This window comes from Delphinapterus leucas, chromosome 3, assembly GCF_059928025.1.
Source record: "Delphinapterus leucas isolate spDelLeu-1000000601 "Yukka" chromosome 3, BTC_Dleu_Yukka2, whole genome shotgun sequence".
NCBI lineage: Eukaryota > Metazoa > Chordata > Mammalia > Artiodactyla > Monodontidae > Delphinapterus > Delphinapterus leucas.
Window position 1 is genome coordinate 152,042,715 of NC_143131.1, and position 15,313 is coordinate 152,058,027.

At 37.7% G+C, this 15,313-nt stretch overlaps 1 protein-coding gene across 1 annotated transcript in view; it reads right to left on the bottom strand.

Annotated features, from left to right (window-relative positions):
- The window catches only part of LOC149749768 (UDP-N-acetylglucosamine--peptide N-acetylglucosaminyltransferase 110 kDa subunit-like), a 43,561-nt gene that overhangs the window by 22,564 nt on the left and 5,684 nt on the right, over positions 1-15,313 (bottom strand). The window contains exons 2-3 of the mRNA XM_089908596.1: positions 14,370-14,460; positions 7,227-7,269 (exon numbers count right to left, since the gene is read on the bottom strand). The gene's annotated coding sequence lies outside the window, so the exon portion shown is untranslated. The remainder of the gene's footprint in view (positions 1-7,226; positions 7,270-14,369; positions 14,461-15,313) is intronic.

Below are 15,313 nucleotides of genomic sequence, written 5' to 3' on the forward strand. Positions count from 1 at the left end.
CCACATGGAAATTCAACATTCCCTGGGCCATTCACAACTTTCCTTTAAAGGACTCATATTCTATGTGGGGTCTTAACACCTTCAAATAACAGAAAATACAAGTCTTTACACCTTTTTTTCTGTAGCTAATTTTGGCATCTTTCACCTCTGTCCACTTAAGTGTTGGTTTAGCATATTCTTGTCACACAAAGAAGCTACTTCCCAAAGAGAGGAACAATATGTCAAGTGACAAAGACACTGAGTGAAGTCTTTCACATCCTAGATTGTCCACGGTACAGCTCAGCTGGTCTCTGGGTTGGAAGGCCTGGGTCTACTTTGCTCGTCTGTTACAGGGGAAGGGACACGGTCCTTAGCATGTGGTCTGTGAAACAGAGGCAGCTGCGGGTAGAATTATAACACAAGCAGAACTGGCTTCAATTCTTCCTTCTTAGGTCTTTTTCTTCTTGTTCAGCTGTTCAAGGAACTTGCCTGCCCTCTGTCCCCGCCAGGACGATGTTACATCTGCCTGGATAAGTAGGTCACCATTGTATATCAGGAAAGGTCTTATTTGTAATCATCAGGAACCAGATACGGCTAATTTGAGCAGAAAAGGAAACTTCTGGAAGTTTATGGTTAGGTCTCAGTAACTAGAAGCAGACTAAACAACCGAAAGCCAAGCCTATGCTATTGCAATTATAGGATCAGGCCAAAGTGATGTTATAAGTCCTAGCTGGCCTTGCTACCAAGCAGGAACAGGAAACAGGAGGTTGACCCAGCACTGCTGGCCTTGCTTCTTTACATCATTTATTTGTAATTCAAAATCCAAGAGAAGGGTGCAGTTGGCCAACCCGAGGTCGCCCGACTGTTTTCCATCTGTAAGGGAGACTGAGCATGTGAGTAAACAGTGTATCTGACATGTTCAGCTTGTATAACGAGAGGAAGGCTCTGTTTCTCACCAAGACCCACAAAGTGGAAAATTCCCCAAAGAGAAAGGAATTTCACATCAGATGCTTGGAAAGTTAAAAACAACAACAACAAACAAATGCAGATGTGGAATTAAAGACATGGAGTCATTAAGAACCTATATGTGGAGTGATTCAGACCTGAGTTCACATCTGGAGCAAGCTACTCAATCTTGCTGAGCTTCAATTTTCTTTAAAGGAAACAATGTGGAAGATGATATCCACATGTAACTTGTGGTGCACATGAAGGAGGATAGTACAGTATATGATGCCTGGCACATCCTATGCATTTTCTAAAACTACTAGTAGTACTATTATTATTGTTACTTATTATACAATTTATTGTAGAAATTAACAGGGAGAGTATTAATAAATGTTAATACAGTGCTAAGTGTCACATTTATGATCTCAACTAATTATCTGTTTATTCAACAAACATTCCACATATCAGAAAATAACCTGTGTATATATATATATACATATATATATATATATATATATATATTTTTTTTTTTTACAGAAGAAAAGAAACCCTGAGGCTTAGAAAGTGTAAACAATGTACCAAAAGTCACCCATTTAAGAGGTAATGGAATATTATTCAGCCTTAAAAAAATGAAGGAGATCCTTTCATTTGTGACAATATAGATGAAACAGGAGTGCATTATGCTGATGAAATAAGCCAGACAGGATAAATACGAATGATATCATTTATATATGGAATCTAAAAAGAAAAAAAGCCACACTCATAGAAACAGAGTAGAAAACTGGTTGCCAGGGGCTGGGGTGTGGGTGGGGAAAAGAGGGGAAGACTGGTAAAAGGGTACAAACTTTCAGCTGCAGTATTGTATAACTAACATTTTCGGAGAGAATAGAACTTAAGTGTTCTCACAAAAAAAAGAAAAAAAGCAAAAAGGTGTCATGAGCTGTTAGATGTATTAATTAACGTGATGGGAAGGATCCTTTTACAACGCATATGTATAGCAAATCATCATGATATACTCTTTGACTACCTTACAATTTTGTCAATTATACCTCAATAAAACAGAAAAAAAAAGAGGTAATAAATATGAGACTCCAATCCAGGATTATCCAGCTCAAAAAACTACACTCTTAACCATTACAATATAGTATCCATCCATATGTTGTAACTGTAAAATGCTTAACACAAAGGAAACGTTAAATAAATGGTATCTATTCTAACTCTAATGCTTACTAGGTATTAGTTATGTGGTATGCTTTACTTCTAACTACAAGGGTATAAGGTGCAAATTCTTGCTACAGAACATAAAAGCCCCTGTGGTACCCTGTAGGATAAACACAGTACCTGTAAATCTCTCATCTCTCAACCCAGAGTCTCCTCAAGTTGGAGGTCTTTACCCCCTTTATAATGTGGGAATAATGCCTTTCCCACATTTGCACTGGGCATGAAAATCCATACTTCCAGGTGTATACTGAACATCTGCTTAGCTCCTCGTCACCTTGGAATCACCAGACCAAAGATCATTTATTCCATTAAGATAAATGATGTAGGGATAGAAGTACAGAATATACAGAGAGTGTTGGAGGAATCCAAACAACAAGTCCTCCACTCTCAAAACAAATTTTACAGTTCCAAAAGTAAAGAGCAATGTTTGGAAATAAAACTAAAAATGAAACTAACATCTACAATTAGCCAAGTATTTATTATGGGCCAGGCTACTTACTAGGCACTTGATAAACATTACAGCTCATCTTCCTGCAGCCCTTCAAAGCATATAATATTGTTTCTATTTCATAGAGAAGAAAATTGTATCTCTAAGCAGGTTAGTGATTAGCCCAAGACCACAGGGCTAGGCTGTAAGAAAAGAAGGCCAAGTTTCAGTGGTCAAAATGGTGATGGATGTTAGAACTAGAAGATTATGGCTAATCAAATAAAAATATTCAGAACGGTCCTAATGTATTATTAGGATTTCTTTAGAATAACTTGGGTGCCTTAGTGAATACAGTAGTGGTAGGCACTACAGTCTCTTTAATTTGCTAATCATACAAATCTACTTTAATATTCTTGGTGACAAGGAGCTAACTATTGATAAGACAGCTTCTTCAGTTTTGGGGCTACTCCAGGGTGAAATGCCGAACGTCTTACTGCCTGCAACGTCACCTAGTTCTACCAGGGGGAATAAAGCAGAACAAGTAGCCACTGTTCTTGACAAATGGATACAGTTTCAGTTTTTCAAACTATGAGTGTCAGATTCATTCATTGTATCAGATAGATCTGTCAAATGGCTTTGCCCATTTACTAATGGATGGCACACTGCAGACACACGTTGGGTCAAAGGACTCAATGTCACCTCATTGATACTGTCATCAATATAATTTGTATTGGCATTTTGTCTCACCCTGACTTTAAGGACTATGTGAGGAGATCCAAGTCTCCAGACCATGGACTGATCACCTCTGCTTGACACAGTATTCTCTGCTCATTTCCAGAGGGGACCAAGGATGAGCTCTTGTACTTCTGAGTCTATTCACCCTACCTGGCAACACATACTAGCTGGGCTGATTGGATCAAGCAGGAGCCCCACAGTTTAAATTTCCAGCTGCGTTGGAGGAAACAGAGGCTATGCCCCAATCCCATAACCCCTCACTTCTTACCGCTAGCCTATCCTAGGCTGTTCTTGCTGATAGGAGTACTTCATGCTAAAAATTAATTTTGCTTACCTGATGGCAGTCACACAACCTCAAATGCCATTTTTATAAATAAGGCAACCACCAATGGAGTGTGATTTAGGGTTTTTTCTTCTGTAGACCCTGCCTACCCTATAAAATCTCCCATTACTGCATCATGGAGACTATAATCCCTTTCCGAGGGAATAGATTCTTTCCAACCATAAGATGAAATAAGAACTTACATTTCCATACTGCCCAAAAGGAAATACATTGATTACAAAATGCAGGAGAGTGACTGATTTTCCACATTTGTTGTGTTCATTAAAGGGTTTTTGAATAGACTTGACAGTATTAAAGAAGTTCAACACACACAAAATAAAAATTAATAAATGAAGAGAAAAAAATTGCATTTACAACAAACAAAATAAACACATTGATATATAAAAGGTTGTTATACATCGATGAAAAATGGATGTCATAAAGTCACAAACTAAAAAGTATTAACAGCCAATTAAGATAGGAAAATATGTTCAACCTTGCTATTATTAATCAAAGAAATACAAATAAAATAATTCAGGTGTCATATTTTACTGACTAGAATGACAAAGTTTTAAAAAACGTGATAATACTGGTATTGATATTGATAATACTGGTACTGATGAGTGTGTGTAAGAAACCACACTGGATGTTAAATTCCTGGTAGAAATAAAAAGCACGGTAACCTTTCTGGAAGACAATACGTCAGTATGTACCAGAACTGACAACCAGCCATTCAAGTTCTAGAAGTCCATTCTAAGGAAATAAACAAATGCTCAAAGACATATGAACAAGGATGCTTGTCTCATTGTTTAGCAAAGCAAAACAGGAATAATCTAAATGCTGAACAGTAGGGACTGGTTAAATAAATAATAGAATGCTGTTCAACCATTAAAAATGATGCTGCAGATTTTTATTAGGTGATGAGTAATCATACTTATATTACTAAATAAAAATGTCATAGAACTGTTTTGTAGTTGGATATAATAATTAAAGGTATTTTATACTTGCATTGTATTTATATGCACCCCGTCACAAAAAAGTTTCAAAAGATACCCTCAAAAATGTTACAGAGATGATTTATCAGAAATGGGATTTTGAGTTATTTTTCCTTTTTTCTTTAAATCCTTTCAATTTTGGAGTTTCTGCAATGAGCCTGTATTATTTTTACAATTAAAAATATTTAAATTTACAATAAAAGGATCTAAATTCCTCCAGTTTTCCATTTATTTTCCACCCTGGCTCAGGGCATTTGTGTAAAAAAAAAAAAAATCAGCTTATTTTCTCTTTTGTATCAATCTAAATTTACTTTTCATAAGGTAACTATTTTAGTCTGGCAAAAGTTTCACACAGGAAAATTGTTAAGGTCTGAGTATTCTATTACCTTTAAAAGCACTGGAAACTTTGAAATTATTTCTTTCAGAATTTTCATATAATACTGAAAGGTGGGGGGGAGGTAGCAAAATGAAGGGAAATAGATAGTAGTAGTCAACTTCAATTAAGAAAAAGCAACAAGAGGCAGTTTGTACTCTTTTGATACGGCAGAAGCCCCCTGTGTCAACTCATGCTAAAAAATGTATATATACACACACGTATATATGTTTGTGTGTATTATATGTATATGTGACACACACACATAATTAATCCACAGTCTTAGGCTAATCACTCATTGTGGCAGAAACAACGAGCTGTTGACTACACTTTAATTAGCTCCTCCAGCCTGTAGAGGCATCACTAGGACCAAGATAGGAACAACATTCTCCATCTCCGCTTGCATCTGGGTATGGTTCTATCCCAAAGAATGTGACCAGAGGTGACCTGAAGAGTTTATGTCTGAAGGATAACGAGTTGATAATTGTAGCTTGCAGCTTCCTCTCTCCTTTCCTTTTTAGGACAAACGTAGAGCCACTTGATGAAGGTGGTGGGTCCCTGAATAACAGCAGAAAACTGACCCTCAGACCACCAAAGTCCATACTACACTCCTGAGTGAGTGAGAAATGAACTGTCCATGTGTTGCTCCACTGAGGTTTAAGGTTTATTATTTAGTGTTTAACTAACGCATTTTTTCTTTAAACCTCAGTTGCCTTCTCTGTAAAATAAAGTCTTTGAAAAGGATCCACTGTAAGTTTTTTCCATTGCTTATGTTTTTATCTTAGTTTTTAATTCTCAGAAACACTGCGCACATTTTACCTTTTAAGTTAGTAAGTCTACTTTTTTTCCCACAAAGACAGGTTCTTCAAGTTATGGAGAAGTCATAGCAGACTGTTGCTTCAGTTTAAGATACGCATTCACATATGAGATGAGAAGGGTGAGGACCCAGAGAAACGCCTTTGACAGAGGGGAGTGAGAGCATACTGAAGAACGTTTAGTAATAAAGAATTCAGATGGGAGAAACGGATGGGTTACATCTAACAGATTTGCTCAAAGGAATTCTGGAAAGGCAAATATGTGAAAATGTATAGCAAAGACGTGAAATGCCTTTTGGTCCCTAAATGGATTTCATTTCAAAGACGTGCATATTGCAAATACATGTACCATAACACTTCTCTGTCCACTTCTAGAATTTTCTAAAGCCTGACAGAACATCTGCAGAGAGAGGATGTCATTCCAAGATAATCGACAGCAAGTTACTAAATTAAGATAAAAATGTCCTTAACCTTGAACAGTTTTTAAAGAGATTTTAGAAGAAAGGAGCCCTCCAGGGGGTTGTATAACTATATAATTGTACCCTTTCTAAAAGGCTATTTACAGATACATAATGTTTCCCCTCCATTCTTTAAAGTAAAATATAGGATAAAAAAAAATAGTTTGGGGATAATATTTGTTTGGGACAGCAGGCACTGCTAATCAGTACCACTCTCTCCTTATTCCTTACTATCAGAGCCCTGGTTTAGGAGACCCCATTATCCTTAAGGCTAAGGTGGCCAGTTTAGAATCCGAGCTGATGAGATCTAAGTGCAAGTCTGCTGACCATCTGTGGTAAAAAATTTGCTCTCTGAGTTAGACACTGCCTTTTTTTTCTTACTTAATTTCTTTTTTTTTCCCTTTTCTTTCTTCCTGCCCAAATTGTTGGAACACTATTGGAGATTCTGGGGTCACTTTGAAGCTATGTGGACGTGCTAGAGATGTGGAAGCTGGAAGAGCGAAGCAACCCAGTCCCCTGGTGATGCCCTTCAGCAGCTGGACTAACGCTAGAGGGACTATCTCCAAACTTCCTGCTACCCGTGGAAAGTAAGGTAAATCACTCATTCACTTTCTGTTACCTACTAACTGATCCAGAACTCTAACCTCAGGGTTCTAGAACCCTTCTCAGTATCCCATAGTCATACTCATGTTCCGGACTCCTGATCATCAGACTTGCTTATAGCAGATGTATGGGGAGGGCGGGCTCTTCTGGAAGCCCTCATACTTCCTCCCCGACCCCCACCACACACAAATAATGATCTTTATGTCCACTCATCCTTCTATCTACACTCAGAGGCCAGGGCCCCCAGGAAGGCTTCACTGACAACCCTTTACTCCTCTCTACATGCAGAAAGGGTAGAGGTGTGGGCTCTGGAATCAGACTTCCTAGACTTGAATTCTTAATCTGTTACTTACCAGTTTAGGACGTGGGCAAAGTAGTTACCTTCTCTGGACACCCCTGTAAAAGAGGAACACTAAGTAGCACCTATGTACCTTACTGAAAGGATTAAATGAGCAAATGCAGGTAAAGTTCTTATAATTTTTTCTTGGGTCAATCAATTCTAGCTGCTATTGCTACCTTTGACTAATTTAGGGCAGTCCCTTTGCCCTCCTTTGGTTCTCTGGGCCCGTCTCATTCACAACACACACAACCGCATACTGCATTCACAACACACACAACTGCATACTGCAGAGTTTTGAAAGGTGGTTCTCAAAATGTGGTCCCTGGGCCAGCAATATCAGCCACACCTGGGAACTGGTTAGAACTCTGGCACTGGAGCCCTGCAATCTGTGTTTTAACAATATTCTCAGGCAAATCTGATGCACACTAAAGGTTGACGACAACTGAGAACATCTGTCTCAGACTCTCCTGGAGGCATTCACCAAAAATACAGATACAGGACTTACACCTGACCAGCTGGAGAAGGGGTCTAGTAATTGCTCTGGTTATCATGCTTGTCATGATTTTTCAGCACATAAATGTTTGAGAATCACTGCCATTTTGAATGTGTGTTTCACTTGTCTGTTTTTCCAGTGGACTTTACTTCCTTGCAAGGAAGGTTTGTGAAGATCTGTTGTTGTTGTTTGCATTATTAGTTTTAGTATGCTAATTCTAGAATCTCTGGCGCATAGTGCAATCTCAGGCAGGAAGTAGTGGCTCATTAAAACAGGTATCCCAAAAGTCTTAGTAGAACTTCAAGATTAATTCCTTCGGGAAGAGGTAAAATTGTCATTAGATGCAGATGATATGATACTATATATAGAAAACCCTAAAGACTCTACATGAAAACTACTACAACTGATAAACGAATTCAGCAAGGTAGCAGAATACAAGATTAACATACAGAAATTGGTTGCATTTCTTTATACCAACAATGAAATATCGGAAAGGGAATGTAAAAAAACAATGCCTTTTAAAATCACAACCCCAAAAATAAAATACTTAGGAATAAACCTCACCAAGAAGGCAAAAGACTTATACGCTGAGAACTGTAAGACATTAATAAAGGAAAGTGAAGATGATTCAAACAAATGGAAAGACATCTCATGTTCTTGGGTTGGAGGAATTAATATTGTTAAAATGCTCATACTACCCAAAGCAATCTACAGATTTAATGCGATCCCTATCAAATTACCCATGACATTTTTCACACAATTAGAACAAATAATCCTAAAATTCATACAGAACCATAAAAGACCCAGAATTGCCAAAGCAATCCTGAAGAAAAAGAACAAGGTTGGAGGCATAGCCACCCCAGACTCAGACAGTACTCCAAAGTCACAGTAATCAAAACAGCGTGGTATTGGCACAAAAACAGACATATGGATCAATGGAACAGAATACAGAGCCCAGAAATAAACCCACACACCTCAGTTAATCTTTGACAATTAATCTTTGACAAAGGAGGCAAGAATATATAATGGGAAAGAGACAGTCTCTTCCGCAAGTGGTGTTGGTAAAGTTGGACAGCCTTATATAAACCAGTGAAGTTAGAACACATCCTTTCACCATACACGAAAATAAACTCAAAATGTCTTAAAGACTTAAACATAAGACATGACACCATAAAACTTCTAGAAGAGAACACAGGCAAAATATTCTCTGACATAAATCATACCAATGTTTTCTTAGGTCAGTCTCCCAAGACAATAGAAATCAAAATGAAAATAAACAAAGGGGACTGAATCAAACTTACAAGCTTTTGCACAGCAAAGGAAACCATAAACAAAATGAAAAGACAACCTACAGAATGGGAGAAAATATTTGCAAATGATTGCGACCAGCAAGGGCTTAATTTCCAAAATATACAAACAGCTCATACAACTTGATGACAATAAAAGCAAACAACCCAATCAAAAAAATAGGCAGAAGACTTAAAGAGACATTTCTCCAAAGAAGAAATACAGATGGCCAATAGGCACATGAAAAGATGCTCAACACTGCCAATTCTTAAAGAAATGCAAATCAAAACTACCATGAGGTACCACCTCACACCAGTCAGAATGGCCATCATTAAAAAGTCTACAAATAACATATGCTGGAGAGGGTGTGGAGAAAAGGGAACCCTCCTACAACACTGTTGGTGGGAATGTAAGTTGGTGCAGCCACTGTGGAAAACAGTATGGAAGTTCCTCAGAAAACTAAAAATAGACCCACCATATGATCCAGCAATCCCACTCCTGGGCATATATCCAGACCAAACTATAATTCAAAAAGACACATTCACCCTGATCTTCACAGCAGCAATATTCACAATAGCCAAGACATGGAAACAACCTAAATGTCCATCAACATATGAATGGATAAAGACGATGTGGTACATATATACAATGAAATACTACTCAGCCATAAAAAAAAGAATGAAATAATGCCATTTGCAGCAGCAACATGGATGCAACTAGAGATTATCATACTAAGCAAAGTAAGTCAGAAAGAGAAAGACAAATACCATGATACCACTTATATGTGGAATCTAAAATATGACACAAATGAACCTATCTATGAAACAGGAACAGAATCAGAGACATAGAGAATAGACTGGTGGCTGTCAAGGGGGAAGCAGGTGGGAGAGGGATGAACTGGGAGTTTGGGATTAGCAGATGCAAACTGGTATATATAGATTGGCTAAACAACAAGGTCCTACTATATAGCACAGGGAACTATATTCAATATCCTGTGATAAACCATAATGGAAAAGAATATGAAAAAGAATGTATATACATATGTATAACAGAGTCACTTTGCTGTACAGCAGTAATTAACACAACGCTGTAAACCAAGTATACTTCAATAAAAAATAAGTTAATTAAATTTTTAAAAAGATTAATTCCTTCAGAAGAACAAGTACTACACATTCACAAAAAAAGCACCCTTTGAAAGTTTAAATTTTTGAATTTCTTTGCCACTTCCTTAGTTTTGATCATCTTGGACAATATATTTTTAATACTGACTTTTAAAAAGAATTGTGTTTCAGTGTTTGCTATCCTTAGAGAGACAGAAACAGATAAGTACAACTAAATACTTATTTTTCAAAAGTCTCAAAAGTATAAGGGAAATGAAAGTAATTTATCTTCAAATGATTTTGGGGTACGTTTCTAATTTCATACTTCTGATGGGATTCAAGATTAAAACTGTATTAAGACATTTGAGACATGCCGCATTGGTATTAAATGAATGTAATTTTGTGTAAAGTGGTAGAAATATTTTCTTCAGCAAACATACCTGCAGATATAAAATCACAACCATAAATCTACAAAAAAGCAAGCTACTGAATGAAATCTGATTGGTTATTTCCCTGCAGTATGGATCTGCTAATAATTTAATTTACTACTTGCTAACACAAGCCAAAATTTAAATATACATATATATATGTGTGTGTATATCTATATCTCTTCAATTTTAAATCATTCATATATATGAACAAGTATACATACACATATATAACAATTGTTCATATATATATATATATATATATATATATATATATAAACAATTTAAATTAAAGAAAGTACATCTGGTGGCCTATTTTTTCCCCCCGATTTCTAAAGAACACCATATTCTATTCTAGGCAGTGGAATGTCAATCCACCTTAAGGGTTGTTCAATGAGCATATCTGAGAAACCACTGGTTTAGCCAATGATGTACTTATTCAGGGAGGTCCTAGTGCCACTGTCAAGAGCTTATCCACAGGACAGATAAGAAGGTACTTGTTTGGTTTGTGAAAAGAAGGAGTAGTGAGGAATGGCAGGTAGCTGCAGGCTGATGACACGTGATGTCCATATATATGTAGAACCAACACGCCCATAATTGCACCCATTTTCCATACCCAAATTCAAAGCCTTTATATCATTAATCCCAGGCAAAAATGGTAAGATTCATGTGTGTTACTATCCCACGGCTTCAAGATGCCTATAAACTCATATGAGTATGTCTTAGTTTTATCAGTGGAGGACAAACCAGGCTTCTATCACCAAGCCCCATTCCATAACAGGCAAACCAGTCCAACACTTCTCTGAGTGCTGCAGGAGAGTCTATGGAAGGGGCGCTCACTCCACTGTGATGCCTAAAATGCCTTTGCACAGAGCAAACATTCAAACCATGCTGAGTGAATGAATGAGTGAACTGGTGTCATAAAACAGGCTTATTTCAGGGAAATTCCATTCAACAGGCTGGCATTCCTTCCTACCCATCTTAACTGTTAAGCTTGCCATCAGACAAAAAATTAATTATAAAACGTTAGAGCTGAGGAAATTTTAGAAACTATCTACTCTCCAGAGGTATACAACTTTAATTTAGTGGTAAAAATCACTAGGAGTGATTTAGGAGTCTATCAGACCTGAGTCCAAATTCCACATCTACCATATTTTTGTGAGCAAATAACCACTTCTGAGGCTCTGTTCCATGTATGCATTATGGGATACATAATAATACATACATTAATTGTATGACTATCAGGGGATGAAATGACACAATCCATTTGCCATGGTCGGCTAAGTAATTGGCACCAAGTAAGCACTCAAGACATTAGCCAATATTAATAGCGGAGAGATGATAACAAAACTCTGGGACTGATGCCCACCCTAGTGGCCCCAGTGGTCATAATGACTTTCTTCCATTCAGCCTGCTCTCTTCTCACTAAGACTAAGGAAGAGAAGATGAACAAATTAGGAATAACAATTTGAAAATGGTTTTATACTCCCTGAATGAATGGAATTATAATAAAATGATTCATGAGTTCTGCAGAAATATGATGAGACTTTAGATCTTTATGTTAGTTCTCTGCAAAACCAATTTATGGCCCTAAGATGTACCTTCCCACCCAGCCCCATCCTTACCAGGATCAAATATCATTGTAAATGGAAAAGTCAACAACACATAATCAACAAGCTAAGTTACAAGCCAGTGAAGTCTCGGAGGTTTGATAGAGAAAATTCAGATTTATCATTATATGTAAAAATAAGATGATATGAAGAACTCAATCTAAAAAATATTACCTGGAGATCTATAATTCTACAATAGTGCTATAAAAAGTAAAGAGCTAGAAATCTATTTAGATGGTTTTCCTTATAAGAAAGCACTTTCTGTATAACTTTTAATGTACTATTGATGAGAACAATTCAACAAAATTCAAATAAATACCTGCAGATGTCCTACAAGAAGAAAAGAACAGAGTTAGATGTGACGGGATAACTGGACTTCAGGATGAGTAAGACCCTATACCTGACCTCAATAAATTACCATGAAATACAGTGGATGAGTCATGTACAGAATGTCAGAATTCCAAAAGGCCAAGCTAAGTACCAAAAGGAACATGTGGGGACTCTTAAGAAGGAAATAAAATATTGGTTAGTTGATTACGAAAAGGCAGAAGGGAGTAGGTTCCCTTTGGCTGCTCTTTGAAGAGATCACTTCCTTTCCCCTCTAGTCCTGAGGCTAGGGTGGCATGGGCAATAGAGGAATGTGGGGACTGAGAATCATTTCTACTCTCACCAGAGTGGCTGGAAGCAGATTTTCTTACCAGGATGTAGTAGTATGCTAATATTTAAGGGTTCTTGAGGTCAGAGAGAAGGGTTTGAACACTCCGGCTCCATCTCTTGCTGTGGGTCAACTTTCTTACCTTTCCAACACCTCAGCGTCTTTATCTGAAAATTGGGGATGATGATAATGTCTCCCACCTGAGTGTGAGAACTACATGATATAGTGCATACGCAGGGCTAAATCTGGTGCCTGGCAAACAGAAAGTGCTCAGTACGGCAGGCGAGTGTAGTGACAATAAAGGCAAAGATGACGGGGGTAGTGCCAGTGTTGCTTCTGCCCCCAGAACAGGCTCTGACTGGGAGAGAGTTAAAGCACCTTTGGGTTCATGGGGGTTTATATATAAGCAACGGTTGATCAATGGGAGCTGGTTGTCCAAATGATTATGTGCAATCTAAGAAAAAAATGGGCCTCGGATCTGCTCAGCTACTTAATATTAGCAGCGGTAGTAGTCAAAGAAGCTAAATTTTATTACGTGTTTATATGCCAAACAACGTGCTGAACGTTTTAAAAGGATTTACTCACTTACTACAACGAGGCTATACGCTAGGTCCTGATAATGTTATTCGTCTCTTTCAGATGTTGACTGAGCCTCAGAGGGGTTACAAAAGCACCTAAGATCCCGTTGTCAGTACATGACGGAAATGAGTTCAAATCCAGCCTGTCTGACTTGTTCTTAATCACTAAGGTATGAAATTAAGCATGTTGCCCTTTGCCTGATTCTCCTTCTGAGGCCTGAATATTTCACTTAGCTCTCTGTGTGCAGAAGAGAGAAAATTCTCTCTCCTTCACCCAACTTGGCATCAATATCCAGCTCCCCTTCTCAAAATGGGTTGCTTCAACGAGCAGCAATGAATGCCGGGTCGTGGACCAGTCACCTTGATGACTAAGAGTCAGACACTAGGGAAAGAAAATGCTCTGTGACAAACCTACCCCTGTACAGAAACAAGACAGAAATGGGGGGACAGGGCAGAAGATAATGGAATAAGGCATAGGAAAAATAGCACCTGGCATCGTGATAGTAATAATAATAATAGTAGTAGTAGTGGTAATAGTAATAATAATAGACTTTACTATGCTCTAGGCATTGTATTAAGTGCTTGGTGTAAGTGACTTCATTTTAACATTGAAAACAAGTCTATGAGGATGAAATATTATTAACATCATTTTATAGGCAGGAGTATTGAGGTTCAGGTAATCAGGTAAATTGCCCAAGCTCATATGGTTAGCAAGTGGAAAGCAGAGATTTGAACCAGCACCTATACCCCTAACCATTATGCTATAACCATTATGCTGAAGACATAAGAATTCCAATGGTCTTTCCCCATAACCCACTCCTGCACTCCAGACCTCAACAGTCCAAGATCAAGAGAGAGCAAGCTTGGAGTTGCCACTCTTCAGTGAGTGTCAATCATTTCAAAACAGTGTGTTTGCTAACATGATGTAGTTCCTGTGATAATCTTCTCAACCAGGTATCAAGAAACAGGAAGCAAAGATTCAAGTAACAGTATGCTCGTACTTACGAGGAAGGTGGGACAGCATAGTTGACACTGGGCTTAACTGTTCTGGAAAACGTGGTCCCAGTAGGCATACACGCTGGTACATTTTCCCCACCTACCAAATACAAAAGAAGTATTTCATTTCCATGTTGCTCTTCCAAGTTCTACCTCATTCGTGCCTGTCATTCATCCTCTGGCCTCTTCCTGTCTCCATTTCTGTACAGAAAGGTGCTGAGTCTCTGCTCTCGGATACGAAAGGGTGTGTTAAGGAGAGGGAGCCATGGTACCTCAGTCTTTTGTTTTTCTTAATTCTATTATGCCAACTCCACTGAACTTAATTAGAGTGAATACAGAATTACACAATTATCCTCTGTTCTATTCTTTGGATGTTATATTTTGATAAAATTTACGACATGCTGCTCTCCCCTTGAACACCAGATGAACACTAGAAATGGATGTGTGTTGACATAAAATCTGTTATAATTACAACTAAAGTATAGCTTACATAATGATAGTGTTAACATAAAATTATAGATGTGTAGAGACAACGTGGTCATGCATTTTTTAGTATAAGTACATGCTTAGACCAATATCTGTTAGCGGAATGAAGATGGAAGAGAATTTTGGTTAAGCCACAAAGGCTGTTTAAGGACTTGCAGATAGCTAAGGGGAACTCAAAGACCAGTAAGATAGTATTTCCCCTGCCATGTTTTCAATTGCAAAGTGAAGGGAAGATGTGAAAGTAAGTACCCCTATGGAAATGACAAGACAAGTACCTTTTTTTCCTTGAATACCGGGGTAAATGCTTAAATTCTAATGTATATCAGTGATGCAAATTTTCAACTGAGTTTGATAAATCATAAAATAATAATTATACATATATGTATATAAAACTGCATGGAACTAGACAGTTCAGAATTACTTCTAATTAAAGAGGTACCCTATGACAACTAACTTAAACCTTACAA